Source organism: Dermacentor variabilis, chromosome 10 (assembly GCF_050947875.1).
Source record: "Dermacentor variabilis isolate Ectoservices chromosome 10, ASM5094787v1, whole genome shotgun sequence".
NCBI lineage: Eukaryota > Metazoa > Arthropoda > Arachnida > Ixodida > Ixodidae > Dermacentor > Dermacentor variabilis.
Genome location: NC_134577.1, coordinates 112,354,010 through 112,373,799, shown reverse-complemented (window position 1 = coordinate 112,373,799; position 19,790 = coordinate 112,354,010). Strand labels below are relative to the sequence as shown.

At 47.0% G+C, this 19,790-nt stretch overlaps 1 pseudogene; it reads right to left on the bottom strand.

Moving 5' to 3' along the window:
• Positions 1-17,413: 17,413 nt before the first annotated feature.
• LOC142559379 (uncharacterized) lies at positions 17,414-19,257 on the bottom strand (annotated as a pseudogene).
• Between the last annotated feature and the right edge of the window lie 533 nt (positions 19,258-19,790).

The window sequence follows — 19,790 nt, the reverse complement described above, 5'->3', positions numbered from 1 at the left end:
AACACCTAGCACGGTTTCATCGTGCATGGAACCGCACAAACAAACGTGATGGCCAAAGCACCAATCGTAATCTGGCAGTGGAATTGCAGGGGCGTCCGCCGTAAACGCAGGTCTCTGGAATACAGGCTTCAAAATCACCAAACCAAACCTGACATAGTTGCCCTCTAGGAAACTGTGATAGCGGCAAAACTATCACGTTTTGCGACTTACGACGAAATTACCGCTCCAGATATCTCTCCGGCCACGGCAATCGTGGTGAACATAAATCTGACCGCCAACCAATTAAACCTAGAATTTACGGCGGTGTAATACCCCTTCGTTGAAATCCTGCCAAAATGACGATCGGACCAAACGCTCTACATCCTGAATGTTTATAGCCCCCCTAGAGATGAAAGCCTAGCAGTAGCTACACTAATAAGCAAAGCATATAAAGCTGCAAAGCATGCCCAACTCGTGCTGCTGGGAAATTTTAACGCGCGCCATTCGGCCTAGGGCTATCAAAAATTTCAAAAGAAAGGCACTAAACTCTGGAACACTACTCAAGACCTTGGTTTTACTCTTCTTGTTGACTCTGAAAGACCAACCCGCATAGGCAATAGCGTGAATCAAAACAGCCCGCCTGAATTGACCTTCACCAGGAACATAGGCAATGCCATCTGGGAGAATACCGAACTAAACGTTGGTAGCGACCATTACATTCTCTCCATTACGGTACCATCCAGAGGCTGCAAGCGAAATAAGCTGAATATTAAGCACACTAAATGGGACGCCTTCAGGTATGTTCGCAATGGACCGGAAGCCGCAACCTTTACAAACCTTGAAGAATGGATATCCACTCTTCTGAAAGACGCAGCTAACTCGAACACGGAGGTAGACCAGGAGGAGGGCGGCCCGGCTCCTGATGCTAAACGGGTCCACCTGCGGTCTGCGCAGCAGAGCTTGCAGAAGCGCTGGTTTGTGCAGAAACACAACCGTGGCCTACGCAGACGCATCGCGCAACTCGAACGGGATATAGAGAAATACTCACAACAGCTCAGTCAGGAACACTGGCACCAGCTATGCGACCGCCTTAATGGCCAGCTAGGGCGCAAAGACAGCTGGTGAGTGCTTAAAAACCTACTTGACCCCAGTCTGGCTAAAACAGCATCACAAAAGAACCTTCAGAGGATCATACACTCTTTCCCGGGAGATAATAATGCCCTTTTCGAAGCTCTTAAAAACCGCTACTTTAATACAAGCACCAATATGCATCTACCCGTAGCTTATACCGGAAAAGAAAACAGGGAATTAGACAGCGAAATTATGGAATCTGAAGTACGCGCTGTCGTAAACAACCTCAACACTACAGCGGCGACTGGCGAGGATCGCATCACTAATAAAATGCTACGGAACCTAGACGATCAGTCGGTTACCAAAATCACCAATCTTTTCAACATCCACTGGAAAGAGGAAACTATACCCACCAGCTGGAAACATGCAAACGTAATTTTCATACACAAAACAGGCAAGAAGCTGGAGCTAGAGAATCTCCGCCCGATCTCCTTAACCTCTTGCCTGGGGAAGGTTATGGAACACGTGATGCTATGGGGGCTGCTGCCCCATACGTTGATAGGCTTCAGATCAAATCTGTCAACTCAAGACATTATGTGGCAAATTCAGCAAGATATCCTACACCCGGGCTCTGTAAGCGCCACCCGTACAATTCTAGGGCTGGACGTGAGTAAAGCGTTTGACAATGGGTCACATGCTTCTATACTCACAAATCTAGCCCAAAGGAATGTCGGTAAGCGCACTTATAGCTATATTACAAGCTTTGTCAAGGATCGCACTGCAGAAATACATTTTGGGGACATTAAAAGCGGACAATTTCGATTGGGTACAAGGGGAACCCCTCAGGGTGCGGTCCTCTCCCCCTTCCTTTTTAATGTGACTATGCGAAACCTGCCTCCATTACTGGAAAGGATCCCGCATATCAAACACTCCATTTATGCCGATGATATCACCATCTGGACCAATAGCGGTTCCGATGGAGAAATCACGGAAGCATTACAAGCGGCCGTGGATACCGTACAAAATTTTGTGCGACGGAATGGTCTAACGTGCTCGCCGACAAAATTGGAGCTTCTCGTCATCCGAGATAAATCAACCAAACACGCCAACGAAAGGGACGCCACCTCACCTATACGAGTCAGTATGGAAGACAGCCCAGTTCCGCCCGTACTGACTATAAGAGTTCTGGCTATGCTAATTCAACATAACACACATAATTCTGAGGCGATTGCCCGATTACAGACGACAGCCTGCCAAATATGTGGCCTAATCAGACGAGTAGCCACACGACACCGCGGTATGAAGGAGGCCGATATCTGCATCTGACAAAGGCTTTCTTCATCAGTCGAATCGTGTATTCCTTCCCTTACTACCACCTACGCCTTTCTGACAAGGAAAAGGTTAACAGCGCCATTCGCACCGCTAATAAAGCTGCCCTTGGTCTCCCGAGGTACGCGAACACTGAACGATTACTTGAGCTAGGTTTATACAATACCCTAGACGAACTCGTGGAGGCCCATAAAACAGCCCAACGTGAACTACTCTCCAGCACCGCAACTGGCAGGGTCATTCTAAGTAAACTCGGGCTGAATCCCGTAATGAATTCAGCAGGAAGAACAACATTACTCGGTGCGGTCAAACGCCATTTGGTTATAAAACTGTTACCCAAGAACATGCTCCCTGGGAGACACAAGAGACGGTCTGCCAGAGCTAAGGCCCTTCAAGAAACGTACAAAAGCAACCAGCACACCGCTTATGTCGATGCAGCAAAGCAAAATTGCCAAACTTACGTAGTGAGCGTCTTGGCCGGAGAGGGAAGTACCCTCAACGCCGCGACCACAAAGACAGTGTCCACCGTGGAAGCGGAAGACGCTGCCATTGCTTTGGCCATCATGAATCCCTCCGTGCAAACTATCATAAGCGACTCAAAAGGGCAATAGCCAACTTTTCGAGAGGCAGCATAGGCGTCTGTGTAGCACGAGTCCTACGTGACCTTACAAATGAAAATACTGTAGAAATCGTATGGGTCCCTGCCGATTCGGGGAATCAAGGGAATGAGGAGGCGCACTGGGTAGACCAAGGTCTAATCAACCGGGAGGTGTGCCCCTCAGACTCGGATCCCATGGATGAGGCACCCACGACATACCACGAGATAACAAACTACAGTAAACTCTCAGTTGTACGAACGTCGGTTTATCGAATATTTCAGAATAACGAACTTTTTTAATATCACCGGCAGTTTTCTTATAGATTCTATGCAAAAATGTTTCACTTAAACGAATTCCGGAACTGTCAACATTTCAAATTAACGAACTCGCTCAGAGGAACAACGCTTATTTTTACGTTATTTTTACGATCGGCAATGTAACGTCGCTGGCGCTACAGCGCCCCTGGGGCTAAGCGGCGGCGCGGAAAACCAACGGCAACGAGGCATGGCCTCCGAGATTGCCCGCACAAAACGAGCAAGCACGTAATCTCGGAGGCCATGAACAAATAACTTTGCCGAGCCAGTTTCAAGGCCTATAACTCTAGCTGAGGTTGTAGGGTACATTGGAAAGTTGAGAGACTTTGTGTCTCAACAGCAAGCTGTGCCAGAAGTGTACAGAAACAGTCACTCCTTGCACAGTTATTTTACTTCTTGTGCTTTAAATGTACCAGTGCAGAAGAAGATTACAGATTTTTTTTCTAAGTGAGAAAGGCAGCATTATAACTGTTATGAACCTTGTACTTGTTGATATGTACAAATTTCATTTCACACATTTCTAACACTATGGATGCCATGTCTTTTGCTCCATGAATTACACTTCAAACTTTCGACTCTGTATGCCACGTCTTATGTTGGTCTACTGAATATTCAGTTTAGTGAACTTTCAGTTAAGTTAACTATTCCCTTCGGTCCCTTGAAGTTCACTCAAGTGAGAGTTCACTGTACTACAAACAAAAAAGGCGAATTCACCCGCCTCCAAACGCAAGCCTCACGCGAGCGCATGCCACAATCCTGCGTCGAATCCAAACTAAGTCGTTCCCCAGCCCACATTGGCTGGCCATAATTACCAACGGGCAATGGAACCCAATATGTCAAAATTGCACAAATCAAACATTGGCTACCCCAAATCACATTCTTTGGGGGTGCGAGGGCTTACCCCCCCCCCCCCCAGGTCGCTCGTGCCAGCTTCCTCACAACAGACGTGGGAGGAGCTGCTCAGAACGCCAGATGAAAAACTACAAAAAGCCCTCGTTGCCTGGGCCGAAAGGGTGGCTCCTCGTGAGGGGCCATCCTAGGACTCGGGCCTGCCAGATAACTGAGCAGAATCTCAATAAAGTTGTTACCACCTCGCGAGTTTTTTGCAAGAGCACCTAAAATTGCTTAGTCTGGTTGATCCTTTCTTGACAAAAGATTCTTCAGCCGTTATTGACTTTATCGAATCTAGTGACCACAAAAATATCAAAGCTTATTCTGTTGATATCAAGGACTTCTTTTATTCATTGCCGCAAGATGGTCTGCTGTCCTGTGTTGAGGCCGCAATTGATGAATGTGGTGCCGTCGATTTCCAGAACGCCTTTGGTATGAGTACGGCGGGCTTTCTAGAGCTGTTTATTATCCTTGTATTTGACGTCAACTTTTGTTGCCTTTGACAATAGCATTTACCTGCAAAAGTAGAGTGCTTGCATAGGATCATGTACTGTACCGGTTTTAAGCGATTTCTTTTTAGCTCTTTGTGGAAAGGCTCTTCTTGAACGGCTAGATGATCTTAGGCTTTTAAAAATTTTTCGGTATGCTGATGAACTTTTAGTTGTTTTAAATGGACCAGTTTTTTCAGACCCTATTGTCGCTAGTATTTTAGACTCTTTTATCGCATGTATTAGACAGCTTACGTTTGCTCATGAGTTACCCGTGCAGGAACGCATTATGTTTTTAGATGTGCGGCTTCGTTTTAACAACGATGATGTTTCCTGAGTGTATGAGCCTAGGGCTAACAAGCCTCCTTTGACGTTCAGCTCTGCTCACTCAAAGCTCGTAAAGAGAACCATTGTTATTTCCTTCTTGTCGAGCGCGATCTGCAAGTCATGCGAATATGCCGTCGAGGAAAGTGTACAAAAGCAAGTAGAGCGTTTGGAGGCGGCAGATTATCTCTAATGTATCATTGTTTCCGTCGCCCAAGGCTTGCATCGCTAAACGAAAATTGCATCACGCATGAATGACGAGCAGAGAGCGGAAGAGAAAAAGATAACGGAAGAAAAAGGAAGAAAGAAAAAGTAGCCGTGATACCTTACCTGCATAAGGTGCCTCACAATCTAAGCAAGGTAGGACAACGTTCTTGCGTAAAAGTGGTAAAAGTGGTACCTATGACAACGTCACGCGCATTTTTCCTCGCGAGATTGAAGCTGCCTCTCCTGTACCTTTTCAACATACTGTATTCACAGCGCCCGCCAGTGGTCCATTTCCACCATCGGTGTCCCTCATCCAGGCTGTAATCAAGCAGGAGTTTGCAAATCTAGGCATTCCATCAGCGTTCCCACTGACTAGTCCTGATCCTCGGCCTTATTCCACGAGTACTGCTCGACGATCCTACCCTTTACTTTTTCCCTTTAACGATCCTACAGAATAGAAAACGCCCGACGATCAGCCCATCTGCTTCTTGTGTCATCAGACCGGACACGTTGCTCATTATTGCCATCGCCGTTGAACCTACACTCCTCGCCAGATCTTCTCGACCTCCATGCACCCTGCTCCCACAAGCAGTTCAGCCGCTGCTTCCCCTGCTTTACTATTCGTCGTCTACCCACGTGCCTTTTACCTCTCGCGCCACGCCGCTTCTCCCGCTCCCCGTCGCCTGAACGCCATCAATCCCGCTCACCACATCTTTGTCGGTTTTCCTCACCTACCCTCTCTGGACGCTCGCACCAGGAAGACTAGATCTTGCAGCTCATGGAGGTGAAGCTGCAATGCCATCGCCCCTACTAATCCTCTACTGATGCTCCCCAGTCACCGTAACCTCCTAGAAGTAAAAGTTGAAAATGTTCCGGTAAACACCCTTATATATACTATAGCACACCTATGTAATATGAGCGCCCCTTTACGCCGCCGCTTGCAGAAGATTATGACGCCGTATACGACGCAGGCAATCCGTGTTGCCGATAGGCGTGCTGTTCAAGTGATAGGGATGTCAGCATCGCCCATCGTCACACTGTTGCTATTTTTGCTGTCCTTGCTAGCTGCACACATGACTTCATACTTGGCTTTGACTTTCTTTGAGCACACTTGGCCTTAACCGATTCTTCTGATACACTCTGCCTCGATCTTCCACTCCTGTCAGATGTCTGCGACACGCCCGTCAGCCGCTTGAGCCCCACCACTTTTGTTCACTTGCCGCCTCGAGCCACCACGTGCATCTGTTCGTCAACAATTCTTTCCGTTCATGATGGCAATTATATCATCACTCCGATTGCGGAATTCGAACCATGTTCTAGTCCTTGGCCGTCCCCCGTCGTCTTAGTAAAGAAGAAAGATGGCCCTCCTTGCGTTTCTGCATTGATTACCGTCACCTTAAAAAATGACCAAGAAGGACGTGTACCCTCTTCCACATATTGAAGACGCCCTCGGCTGCCTCCATGGTGCCACCTTCTTTTCATCTATGGACCTTCACTCAAGCTACTGGCAAATTGATATAGACGACATGGATCATGATGCGACCACCTTCGTGAGTCCTGACGGCCTTTACCAATTCAAGATCGTGCCTTTCGGTTCGTGCAACGCACCAGCTACCTTTGAGGGTATGACGGACACACTGATTCAAGTATTTAAATGGTCGATGTGCTTATGTTACGTAGACGACGTTATAATCTTCTCACCTACTTTCACAACACACTTTGAGCAGCTTTCGGTCATTCTAGCAATATTCCGACGAGCTGGCCATCAGGTAAATTCCTCGAAGTGCCACTTCGATATTCGTCAAATGACTGTGCTGAGACACCTTGTTGATGCTTCCGGTGTCCGACCAGATCCAGATAAAGCACGCGCTGTCGGGAACTTCCCCGTTCCACCAACTGTTCATGATGTTTGTAGCTCCTTGGGGCTGTGCTCATGCTTTCGCCATTTGCGGCACTCGCAACTGGATCGCGAGACGACCACCTTCGGGACCCCTGACGGCCTTTACGAATTCAAGATCATGCCTTTCGGTCTGTGCAACGCGCCAGCTGCCTCTGAGGGTATGACGGACACGCTGCTTCAAGTATTTAAGTGGTAGACATGTTTAGGTTACCTAGACGACCCACTGCCCTCAAACAAGACGACCCATTTTCTTGGGGTCCTCGACAAGCTGACGCCTTCTCTCAACTAATCACCGCTCTAACCACTGCACCTATTCTTGCACATTTTGGCCGAGCGGCTCCGAAAGAAGTGCGCACGGACGTTAGTGACCTCGGCATCAGTGCGGTTTCGTCCCAAAACCAGAGTCATCGATAGCGTTGTTGCATGCGCCAGACGTCTCCTTTCGAAATCTAAATGCACATACACAATCTGAATGCACAATCTGAATGCATATTACAGAGCGGCAATACCTTGCCCTTGTCTGGGTGGTTTCGAAATTCCATCCTTGCATGGCCGACCTTTCCTTGTTGTCACTGACGGGTCACGCTCTCTGCTGGCCTTCTTCACTGAAGGATCCTACTGGACGACTTGGTCGTTGGGCGCTGCGCCTTCAAGAGCATTCTTATTCAGTCGCCTACAACTCTGGCCACATCCATCTGGACGAGCACTGCTTGTTCCACTAACCTGTTCACCCGCCAGATGTATCATACATCGAGCCAAGCCCTTCTATCATGTCTATGTCTAAGTTTCTCTACATTGTGACGAACTACATCGTGATGTTTCTTTGCGATCGCTCATTGACCATCTTGAATCTACACCTAACGACGCGTCACTGCGCATATTCGTCCTCTCGAATCCTTTACTGCACTTTACCGCCGTAACGTTCAGCCAGATGGCCCTGGACTACTTCTCGTTGTACCTAAACACCTACGTTCCACGGTCTTGCGTGAGCTTCACGACAAACCGATTGCTGGTCACCTTGGCAAATGGCGCACGTACGACCATGCCCGGCGCCGCTTCTTTTGGCGTGGTATCTCCCTGTCTGTGCAACGTTACGTGGCCTGCTGCGGTAACATCCAACGTCGGAAACAACCTGCCGAACTCCCTGCTTGGCTGCTTCAACCTACTTCATCCCGAGCGAACCTTTCTTCCGTGTTGGTTTAGAGCTTCTCGGTCCATTTCCTGATTCAAAATCCGGCCACACGTGGGTCGCCATGGGTCGCTGGTCGATTAGGCGACCAGGTATGCAATCGCTTGAGCATTCCCCACCAAGACCGCCACTGACGTTGCCGATTTTTTCATACACAGTGTTATTCTACACCACGGCGGCACTCGTCAATTGCTCACAGATCGAAGCCGCGCATTTCTATCCCCTGTAATCGACGATCTTTTGCGCTCCTCCTCAACGCAGCACAAGTTGACCACTTCCTACCATCCCCAAATAAGTAGCGTCACCGAGCGCCTAAATCGCACTCTCATGAACATGCTCTCAATGTATGTTTCCCCTGACAACCGTGACTGAGACTTTGCGCTACCTTACGCTACCTTCGCCTACAATTCGTCGCGGCGAGGCACGGGCGATTATTCACCGTTTTATATGCTCTTTGGCCATGAACCAACGTTACCACTTGCTTCTGGCTGCTGCAGCGCCGCCTATCTAATATGGACGTGATGCCATCGCTCGTGGCGATCACGTGCGGCAGATCACCCACACTTAGATGTCGGCCTCGCAAGCGACCCAGAAGCGCCTTTATGACAGTCGGTGCCTTAGTTCTACTGTGGTGTCCATTCCGTCGTGTTGGTTTGTTATAGAAGTTGTTATTTCGGTACAATTCAGGTATGACTGTTCATTATTTTGTACACAAATCACATTCAATATTTCTGTTACGTATTTCATCTATTTTCATTTTTTATGCATCCAGTTTGTGTACCACGCTTGCCCCGTGTGCTTGAGCGTTTTGTGCACTGGGAACGGGTCGGGGAAGGTGACTGACAAAAAATCGGCGGTCAGGCATTCCTGCCTTTCTGTCAAAATCTTTGACAGAGATTCTTTGTATTTTTCTGTCAAAATAAAGATTAATTAATTCATTCATACACGGGCCCTTACCGGATTGTCCGCCAGGTCACGGACGTCTCCTACGAGATTGTTCCCGTCTCGCCGACTGTGCCACCTACCATCGCTCCCACTGACATAGTTCACGTCAGCAGACTGGCATCATAACGCTCTGCTTCTAACATCACTTACGGCAATCTTACCGCTGGGGGTAATCTTACGAAGCCAACTTATTCCGAGAGAGACATTCTGCTTGGAATAGACGACAAAGAAGACGGGTCTGTCTGGTGCGTAGGCTGTCTACCATCTTTGTCGCTGCTGTGCACTTCGCTGTACATGCACTGTTCATAGTCACGCCTAGCGTGGTTTCATGTAACAATAGAGCATCAAGGGCACAACATGGTACTAATCGTAAAAGTACCATCTATTTAACGCAAGATTGCATCTACGTTCTTGCAAATTTACGTGTATACACCTATATAGTAACAACACGAACACCTACGCCGAAGCCCCATCTTCGCCTCCACCAATATCCCACTGAGTGTGGGATCCATCTAAATTTGAAAGGTAATGGGTTCTATGGTTACCGTTCACGAATGTTAACGGTCGGTATTTAACCCGAGTGCACGTGCCCTGGCACGAGAGGTGTCTAGTCAAGTTGCGGGGGGCGCGTTTGTCGCCGAACACTAACTAGCTTTTCGAAACGCACACGCTCTTGCTAGAGGCATTTGTCGCTTAGTAATAGTAGGTTTACAAAAAATTACAGCAAAAACTTTTTAGTGGGACTTGATAGATAGTGCGTATGCGTTCCTTCTAGTCTAGCGAGGCGGGTTGAAGTGAGGACACTGAGCGACGGCGTGGGGAATGTAAGCAGCGCCGAGATGAGCGGTAGGTGGGTAGCGGTATGGGATGCGTATGGGGGAGACGGTGAATGGGGCAAAGAAGGTGGTTACGTCATCGGCTGGTAAGGTATAGGTAGACGGGTATGGAAGCGTTTCTGAGGAACAGAAGCATGCTTCTATTCCTGATGGCGCCATTGGCAGAACCGGAAAATGAGCCATCGGCAGCCGCAGTAATATTAAAGAGGACGGCTGGGACCCCAAGAAGGGTTGGAATATTGAGCACGAGGCCGCGCCGATGCATAAACCACGGGGGTGCTTACTGACGGTGTGGTCCCAGGAGTGGCCGTAAGGGGAGACATCGCGGCGATATCGGCATGTTTTATTACAGTAGGAGCGTTGGTAGAGTCAGATCACATGGCACTGCAAGTGAACGCAAGCTCTTATTTAATGATTGCGTGCAAGCCAGTCGCAGAAGGAGAAGGCGACGATGCTAGACGCACAAGAAGAGCATTGCGCGCAATTGCTCACGTATGATGGTACGGATCAAAGTGTGCAAGTCCCTAGCCTCGGGAAGACGACCGTCATACGTATCTGTGTGAACGCGAATGGATTACAGTTCCTCAAATTGCTGAGACACGGCGATGACATGTGGCACGGTGGTAGAGTTCTCAGTAGCCAGTGCGTGGAAGAAAATAGTGTTCATGCCCTTCACGATGGGACGGATGCGGTTGCTTTAGGATATAGTGGAGTAAATTTGCACGCCTGCAATAGGGTGAGGACATCTTCAATGTAAGACGTGTACGACTCCCAGCAGTATTGAACACGCTGGTTGAGCTTGTTTTTGCCATTTCAGTGCGAACAGCAGAAACTGCAAAAAAAGGTGATGGCAAACATGTGTAACTTCAGCTGCTCGAGGCCCCCAAAAGTAAGAAAGCAAGTGCAGAATGAGCTGTCGTTCACTGAAAGGATGCCCATAAAAATCAACAAATAGCTTTAAGAACTCCCAGATATCATGCAGAAACTAGATGTCGTTTTCTAGGTCAAAGAAACTGTGGATAGTATGCAAAAGTCTATCCAGCATCTTTCAGATCAGTACGATCAGGTACTAGCAAACTGAAGCTTCAGTCAACTGAGATTGTTGCCTAAAAAAAAAAGAGTTGAAAAGACTAAGCCACTGAACACTGATCAGGAAGTCGTGGAACAGCGAAAATAAAAAAAAATTATTTGGAACATCATCATCATCATCATCATCACAATCAGCCTATTTTATGTCCCCTGCGGGACGAAGGCTTCTCCCCGCGATCTCCAATTACCCATGTCCTGCGCCAACCGATTCCAACTAGCACCCGCAAATTTCCTAATGTCATCGTCCCACCTAGCTTTCTGTCGTGCTCTACTGCGCTTCCCTTCTCTTGGTACCCATTCTGTCACCCTAATGGTACAACGGTTATCTACTCTACACATTACATGACATGCCCAGCTCCATATTGTCCCATCATGTAAATTAGAATGTCGTCTATAAACGTCTGATCTCTGATCTAAACCGCTCTCTTTCTGTCTATAAAAGTTAAGAATAGCATTCTTCGTTCTATCGCTCTTTGCGCAGTGCTTAACTTGTTCTCAAGCTTCTTTGTCAGTCTCCAAGTCTCTGGCCCATATGTCAGCACCGGTAAAATGCACTGATTGTATACGTTCCTTTTCAATGATAACGGTAAGCTCCCAGTCAGGAGCTCACGCTGCCTGTCGTAGGTGATCCAATACATCTTTATTCTTCTGCTGATTTCCTTCTCATGGTCAGAGCTCCCTGTGATTAGTTGACCTAGGCGAACGTACTCCTTCAGAGACTCTAGAGGGTGACTTGACATCTTGAACTCTTGTTCCCTTGCCCGCCTATTTATCATTTCCTTTGTGTGCATACTAATCTTCAACCCCACCCTCACACTCTCCCTGTTAAGGTCCTCACTCATATGTTGTATCTCATATGCCGTGTTGCTGAACAGGACACTGGCATCGGCAAACCGAAGGTTGCTGAGGTATTCGCCGTCGATCCTTACTCTTAAACCTTCCCAGCTTAATAGGTTGAATGCTTCTTTCAAGCACGCAGTGAATAGCATTGGAGAGATTGTGTTTCCTTGTCTGACCCCTTTCTTTATAGTTATCTTCCTACTTGTCGTGTTTAGTATTAAGGTGGCTGTGGAATATTTGTAGACATTTTCCAGGGTATGTGCGTAAGCGGTGTATAATCCTTGATTACGCAATGCCTCTATGACTGCTGGTATCTCTACTGAATCAAATGCTTTTTTCGTAATATATGAAAGCCATAGAGAGAGGCCTATTGTACTCAGCGAATTTCTCGATAACCTGATCAATCACATGGATATGATGCATTGTAGAGTATCCCTTTCCTGAAGCCAGCCTGTTCCCTTAGTTGACTAAAGTCCAGTGTTGCCCTTATCCTATTTGAGATTATTTTGGTAAATATATTATATATTACTGGGAGTAAGGTAATCGGCCTATAATTCTTCAGTTCTTTAACGTCTTCCTTTTTGTGGAGTTGTATAATGTTTGCATTCTTCCAGTTTTCTGGGGCCCTTGCTGTCGATAGACACTTACAGAGAGCCGCCAGTTTTTCTAGCAATATATATCCTCCATCTTTGATCAAATTGACTCCTATTCCATCCTCTCCTGCCGCTTTTCCCCCGTTGCATGCTTTGCAAGGCCCTTCTAACCTCATCTCTTGTTACAGGTGGATTTTCTGTATACTTTTCATTATTGTGTCGAATAGAATACTCCTCAGTGTTCAGGGTGCTGTACAGGTCAGTATAGAATTCTTCCGCTGCTTTTATTATACCTTCGAGATTGCTGATGATATTACCCTGCTTATCTTTCAGTACATACATCTTACTTTTTCCTATGCCATGTTTCTTTGTCACTGATTTCAGGCTGCGTCCATTTTTTACGGCTTCTTCAGTCATTCTCAGAATATAACTTTGAATATCACTTATTTTCGCTTTGTTGATCAGTTTTCACTGTTCCGCGAATTCTATCCTATCTCTTGAGTTGGACACTTTCATTCTTTCTCGTTTCTTTATTATGTCCTTTGTACTTGGGAGAGCTTCTCTGCTGGTTACCTTGGTGCGTTGCCTGCCACTTCAATTGCTGCCTCTGAAGCCAGCCTCGTTACGGTTTCATTCATTACCTCTACGTCATCATCATCATCTCGCTGTTCTAAGGCTGCATATTTGTTTACAAGTATCAGCCTAGATTTGTCTGCTTTTACCCTTACAGCCTCTAAGTTGGCCTGCTTTTTCTTGTCCAATTTTGCTCTTTCTCTGTTCAAGTTCAGGTGGTTCCTAGCCCTCACTAACCTGCGATTACTGCACTTTACCCTACCTATCGCTTCTATATCCTACACTGTGCTGGGATCGGCGGAATGTGTGAAATCAATTTCATTTCTTGTTTCACCAGTAGGCCTTTTGCAGGTTCACTTTCTGTTGCTACGTTTCATGAAAAAGGTGTTCTCAGCTTATTGCTTTCTGCGAATTCTGCCAGCATCTCTCCTCTAGCGTTTCGAGAATCGCCGCCGTAGTTGCCAATTCCCTGTTCACCCACCTGTATTTTCCCTTTTGCATTCAAGTCACCCATTACTAATTCATAGCGAGTTTTCACTTTTTTCCTCGCTAATTCAACATCCTCTTAAAACTGATCTACTTCCTCATCGTCGTGACTCGATGTTCGAGCATAGGCTTGTACTACCTTTATTCTATGCCTCTTATTAAGTTTGATTACGACTATTGCTACCTTCTCGTTAATGCTGTAGAATTCCTCAATGTTAACCTCTATGTACTTCTGGATCAAGGATCCAACCCCGTATTCCTTCTCATCAGGGTACCTCTATAGCAGAGGACATGGCAGGTATTCAGTAAAGTGTGGGCCTCACCAGTTCTAATCTCACTAAGGCCGATAATATCCCAAACAATGTCTGATAGTTCGTCGAAGAGCCCTGCTAAGCTAGCCTCAGTCGAGAGGGTTCGGGTGTTCAACATTGCAAGGGTAAGTGTCCATTGGCGGCCTGTCCGAGTCCAGAGATTCTTAGCACCCTCTGCGGCGTTACAGGTCTGACCGCCACCTCGGTCAGGTGCTCCGCAGCTGCTGGGGACTAAGGGTCATTGGTTAATTGAAGATATCATCAGGGAGGTTGTGGCCGAATAGTGCACCAAGGGAGCCCATTCCTATTCTGGTGAGGGAATGTTTTGTTCAGCTTAGTGGGCCTTCCCAATTTGGTTGTACCTGGATTCGTATAGCTCCACTCGCTTTCGGCATCTTTCGTCGGTGTCTGGCGTCACTCCAAGCCTGCAGATTGAGTGCAATGGAGAATGAGTAAAAAGAAAGAACGGAGGGGCTATTTGAACTTCCGACTACCGTAACCGAGCATTCGACATAGCTCTGCAAGATAATCTTGCGGGTGGTTAGGCTACGTTGTCGCCGAAAAGTACGGCCCAAAGGGCCCTCCATGCTTCAGAGATCGGCTCATTTGTCTGCCCTTTCCGGTTTTGCTGATCATCATAGGTTGCACGATATATTGTCAATTCTCGGTGGCACTAACCTCTTGTTTCCCGAATCTCATGCATGCACGCGGTCTTGAGCACGTCTAGGTACACGATATATTTTCGCTGAACTTGAACAGCTCTTAACGCTTGTGGGTAAAAACTAAAAGGGGAAAGTATATGCATGGCATAGTAATGGGAAGCTGGGAAGCGGCAATACCGATTGCATGTGATGCCGACCTGGAAAAGATAATCTATACGCACACCGCTCTTCCTGCGTCTTGCTTATCTGTTTCGCTTGCCTTTTCTTTATGGCATCGCAGACCAGGCCTTTCTACTACGACGCTTTATCCTTTAATTCTGCAGTGCGCAGTTCGCTTCTTCAAGAAAATGACAAGATGTCAGTTCTTCACGCGAATATTAGCAGCCTAAACAAACATTTTGAAATAAAGACGGCATTGGGTTCCCTAAACCATAGATTTGATATACTAGCATACGCAGAAACACGGTTTACAAGTGAAAATGGCGTTGCATCCTTCCCTGGGTACGAATTTGAAGGGGTGTTCAGAGAAAACCGTAGAGGCGGTGGCGTAGCATGGTACGTTAAAAAAATCATCAGTCAGATTTTTTTTTCAGTTTTCTTTTGTTCGTACACACTGCGAATCGATTGCTGTGAAATGTTTTGGAAACCTGGTTGCCGGCATTTATCGACCCCTATCTAGTGCAATCTCCGAATTTCTTCAGTTTGTACGTAATCTGCTTCAATATGCATGTATGCTAAATATACGTGTTGTTTTACTTTGAGATTTCAATATTGACACGTGTATTTATCTTTATCGGGCGACCACGTTTGGCCGCCTAACAAATGTTATCACGCAGCACAGGACGCGCCTGCATGTAAAAGAAGTTTCTGGAATGTTATCGATGGTTCCGTACACTGTCTTTCACCGCAACTTGTGTAATCTGATTGCATGTACGCGCGATGCGAATAGTGTAGAACTTTGTGGAAGACACGCGGGTCCCATCGGTTAAACTGGAACATTCGACGACTGATCTATAAAAGCCGACGCGCTTGACCCGCTGATCAGATTTCCGACGATCGCCGACCGTGTTCGCCGCTATCGCTGGGCTATAAGTGTAGCCTGCATTTGTGGGCACAGGTTCGCCCAATAAAAGTTAGTTTTGTCTTTCACAGTATTGCTACTGTGTTCTTCAACGTCACCACCACGTGAAAACTTTGGTATTTCGACAAACAGCTGCCAGCGGCTTTTTTTATGAAGCCATTGATATATTTCATGGCACCAATATTATGCAGTCACCAACAAGAATAGCCTTAGAGAGCGACTCGGTATTAGATCTGTGTGTCACAAACCATGACTTGTCTAGTGTGTGCGCACACTTGATTGATCTGGTGTGTTCACACTTGATTTAAGCGACCTATACTGCCTTTTCTGCTATATTCTCCTTTTTGTCCAGTTATTAAGGAAACGAAAGAAACTGCCAGCTCCACAAATCGGGTACCGCAGTTTCAATCAAGATAATCTGGCTACGTTTAGACCTATGATAAGAAGCATTGAATGGAGCGATAACTACAATGAGAAAAATCCTAGTATAGCGTAAAATATCTTCCTTGAGTTATTAAAACGCAAATATGATAGTGGATTTTCTTTTTTAGTAGCAAGAACCTATAAAAAGTCCCGAAAGCCATGTGCAACACGGGAATTGTATAAACGAATTGTACACGGTGACAAGCTTATTGAGAAATCCATCCGATTAAAAGACCCACCAATACTTAAGGAATATAAATAATTATGAAGTAAGTTAAATTCTGAAATAAAGCACGGAAGGAATACTACAAGAAGAAATATGCATCTTCATAATATACATATCGAGGCTAATCCATGGCTACAAGAATTATTATTGTGGTTGAATATAAATAAACTCGAACTAAATGGCAATAAAGCAAAGGTTATTGTATTTAGAGCACGCAACAAACCTGATGATTCAGAACTTCACCTTCCATTGGAAAACAATGCAATTGAACGTGTTTCATTGTACAAGTTTTTAGGCGTACTTTTTGAAGAAAACTTGAGCTGGTCCCAGCATATTAAAGTTCATGCCACGGTATATATATATATATATATATATATATATATATATATATATATATATATATATATATATATATATATATGTATATCAGAATAAACGTTTGTGGATCCGGGCAAATATATATAGTGAAGTAGACGCACGTATGCAGCGATTTATTGACGGTTCAGCCGGGGTCCGGCGTTCAACAGACTACAATGCATGGCATAGGTACAGTTTATATACATACGTCTATGGAACAGACGACGATATGTTTACATAAAAACCGAAGAACATCCGCGAACAGAATGCATGTCAATATATATATATATATATATATATATATATATATATATATATATATATATATATATATATATATATATATTGCAAGGCAGAAGAAGAGGAAATGGCGGGACGTGAGGACGAAGAAGTGGGAATAAATAAGGATGGCTACCTTGTCAACTTGACGTATCTCAGTTTTATTACTAATTAGGCGCAGTCAAGGACAGGATGCGAACCTATGCTGTGCACCTCCTCCGCATCGTTTCACCAAGGACTATTTGCTCGGACGTTATGGAAATCTGCGCGGATGGTGACAGACACACGAGCGTGGCAAGCCTTTCCCACGGATGATGATGATGATGATGATGATGATGATGATGATGATGATGATGAAAAACGTTTATTGAATAGATGAGAGTGTGCAGGCCAGAAATGGCCCTTTACATAGGTGGAGTCCTTAGCCTGGGACCCCACTGGACGAAGCTGCTATCCGCGCCCGTTGGACTAGAGCCCTTTGAGACTCCAGCGCCGAGCAATTGAGTAGGGCTGCCTCCCATGCCTCTCTAGCGTGGGAAGGGTTTGGGGGAAGGTACGGATTCATCTGACATGCCCACACCAGGTGAAAGTTATTGGAGACTTCCCCACAGTGAGGGCATCGCCCGTCAACTTTCGGGTCAAAATGTTTTGCTATTGCAGGACACAACAGGGTGTTCGTCTGCAGGTACCGCAGGGTTCGTTCATCGGCCTTTCTCAGGCCTTTAGCAGTGACCGGGTAAGCCGATGACGTTCGCAATAGTCTGCCAGAATTCCCCTGAACCGCAGAAGCGGTTGTCTAATGTCTGAGCTGGAAGAGTCTGGTTGAGGTGCCCGGTAGGTAAGCGCTCGGGTGGCCGGGTCCGTAGCCTCGTTACCTCTAAGGCCCTGGTGGCCCGGAGTCCAAATAATGCGTTTGGATGAGGGGTCCAATTCCCTCACGGCTCGCTTTAAAATGCGGTAGGGCAAAGGTGATACCTCGCCCGCTAGGTAGTGCTCAAAGGCCCTGGGTGAATCTGTGATGATTACCTTCGAATTCGGGTCCGAGGCGGCAGGTGCTATAGCAACCTCCACGGCCTGCGCGGAGTTGAAAGCGCGGTAGGAAAGTCCGTTAACACTTTGGTCCTAGTCAACTACGGCAGCCGTGCAGAATCCAGTGGCCGACGGCTCTGCCACATCAACGTAGTATACACCCTGCTTTAATCCATATTCGTCTTCGAGAGCCCGAGCGCGCGCCTTTCGTCTGCCTTCATGTGTCTTGCTGTCCATGTTGCGCGGGAATGGAGGAACCCAGAGCTTGTAACGCCAGAGCTCCGGAAGCCTTCATGTCTCCTCTAAAATGCACTTGTGTTGTATGTGCAAGCGGTCTAGCAGGTGGCGCCGGGCACCATCGGCGAGGGTCGCGTGTATTGGTTCACAAGGTGGGCCTCCTTCAACTCCTGGTAGGAGTTAAGCACACCTAGAGCCAACAACTTAGCGTTGCATGTAGCCACCGGGAGGTCCAAAACTCGCTTTGTAACCTTCCTTATGATGGCGTCGCTGCATTCATCGTGTTTCCTTGTAGTATAGGATTCTGCTGGTTACGAAGGCATGGGCGAGCCGAGGCGCGTCCCTGCCCCGCAACCCACCGGGTTTGTTGGAAACGCGGCGGATCATACGTCCTACCTGTTCGCCTACGCGTTTGAGTTTGTTGATAGTGGATTCCGGGCTGAGTATGTGATGGATGAACAGACCCCGGATCCGGATCTCCTCGACCTCTTTAATAGGACCTCCCATTAGAAAGAGACGCAAACTCGTGTTGTCTTTGGGATTGGTTCTGATATGAAGTTCCGATTTCGCAGGAGCGCATTGGAGACCACAGTGGATAGCATAGCTATCGACGATGGAGGCGGCCCGCTGGAGGCGGTCCTCCATTTCCCCAACGCTCCCTTCGGTAGTCCAAATTGCTATGTCATCCGAGTAAAGTGCGTGTTGGATGCCTTCTACCAGTGCCAATTGTTGTGGAAGCTGCATCATTGCCATACTGAAAAGGAGTGGCGACAAGACCGCTCCCTGGGGAGTGCCCCGTGTGCCCATGGTGTATGGGCCATATTCCTCATCTTCTATCTTAAGGAGGGCCTGACGCTTCCAGAGGAAATCTCTGACGTAGGCGAATGCCTTGTGCCCGCAATCCATGGTGCTCAGGTTTGCCAGAATGCTGCCGTGACGAACGTTGTCAAAGGCCCCCCTAAGATCGAGGGCAAGGATGGCCTTGTCGTTGTGGCCCATGGTTGTGGGTCGTATTATGTCGCAATGTAGTTGGAGGAGGACGTCCTGTGCAGACATATGCGGGCGGAAGCGTTGCAGTTTGGGCGAGTTGGTATGTCACGATTGTTTTAGGCTTGTAACGCAGCTCAGAAAGAGCAAAAAAGGAAGGAGGTAGGGGTAATTAAAGGGAACGGAAAAGAGAGCGCTCACTCTGTTTTCTGTTCCCTTTGATTACCCCTACCTCCTTCCTTTTTTGCTCTTTCTGAGCTGCGCTACACCGTAAAACAGATATGCGGGCGGAAACCAAACATAGTGTCTGCAAAGAGGCCCTTAGCCTCCATGTACGGAGAGAGGCGATCCCGAACCATCTTCTCCATAAGTTTGCCCGCACACGAAGTCAGTGAGATGGGCTTTAGGTTGTCGGTATTTACGGTCTTGCCTGGCTTAGGGATGAAAGTGACCAAGGAGGTCTTCCAATTGGGAGGGAGTGGAAACCCGTCTCAGATCTGAGTAACGTACTCTAGCAAGTGAAGGCAGGGTGAGCCCGGAAGATT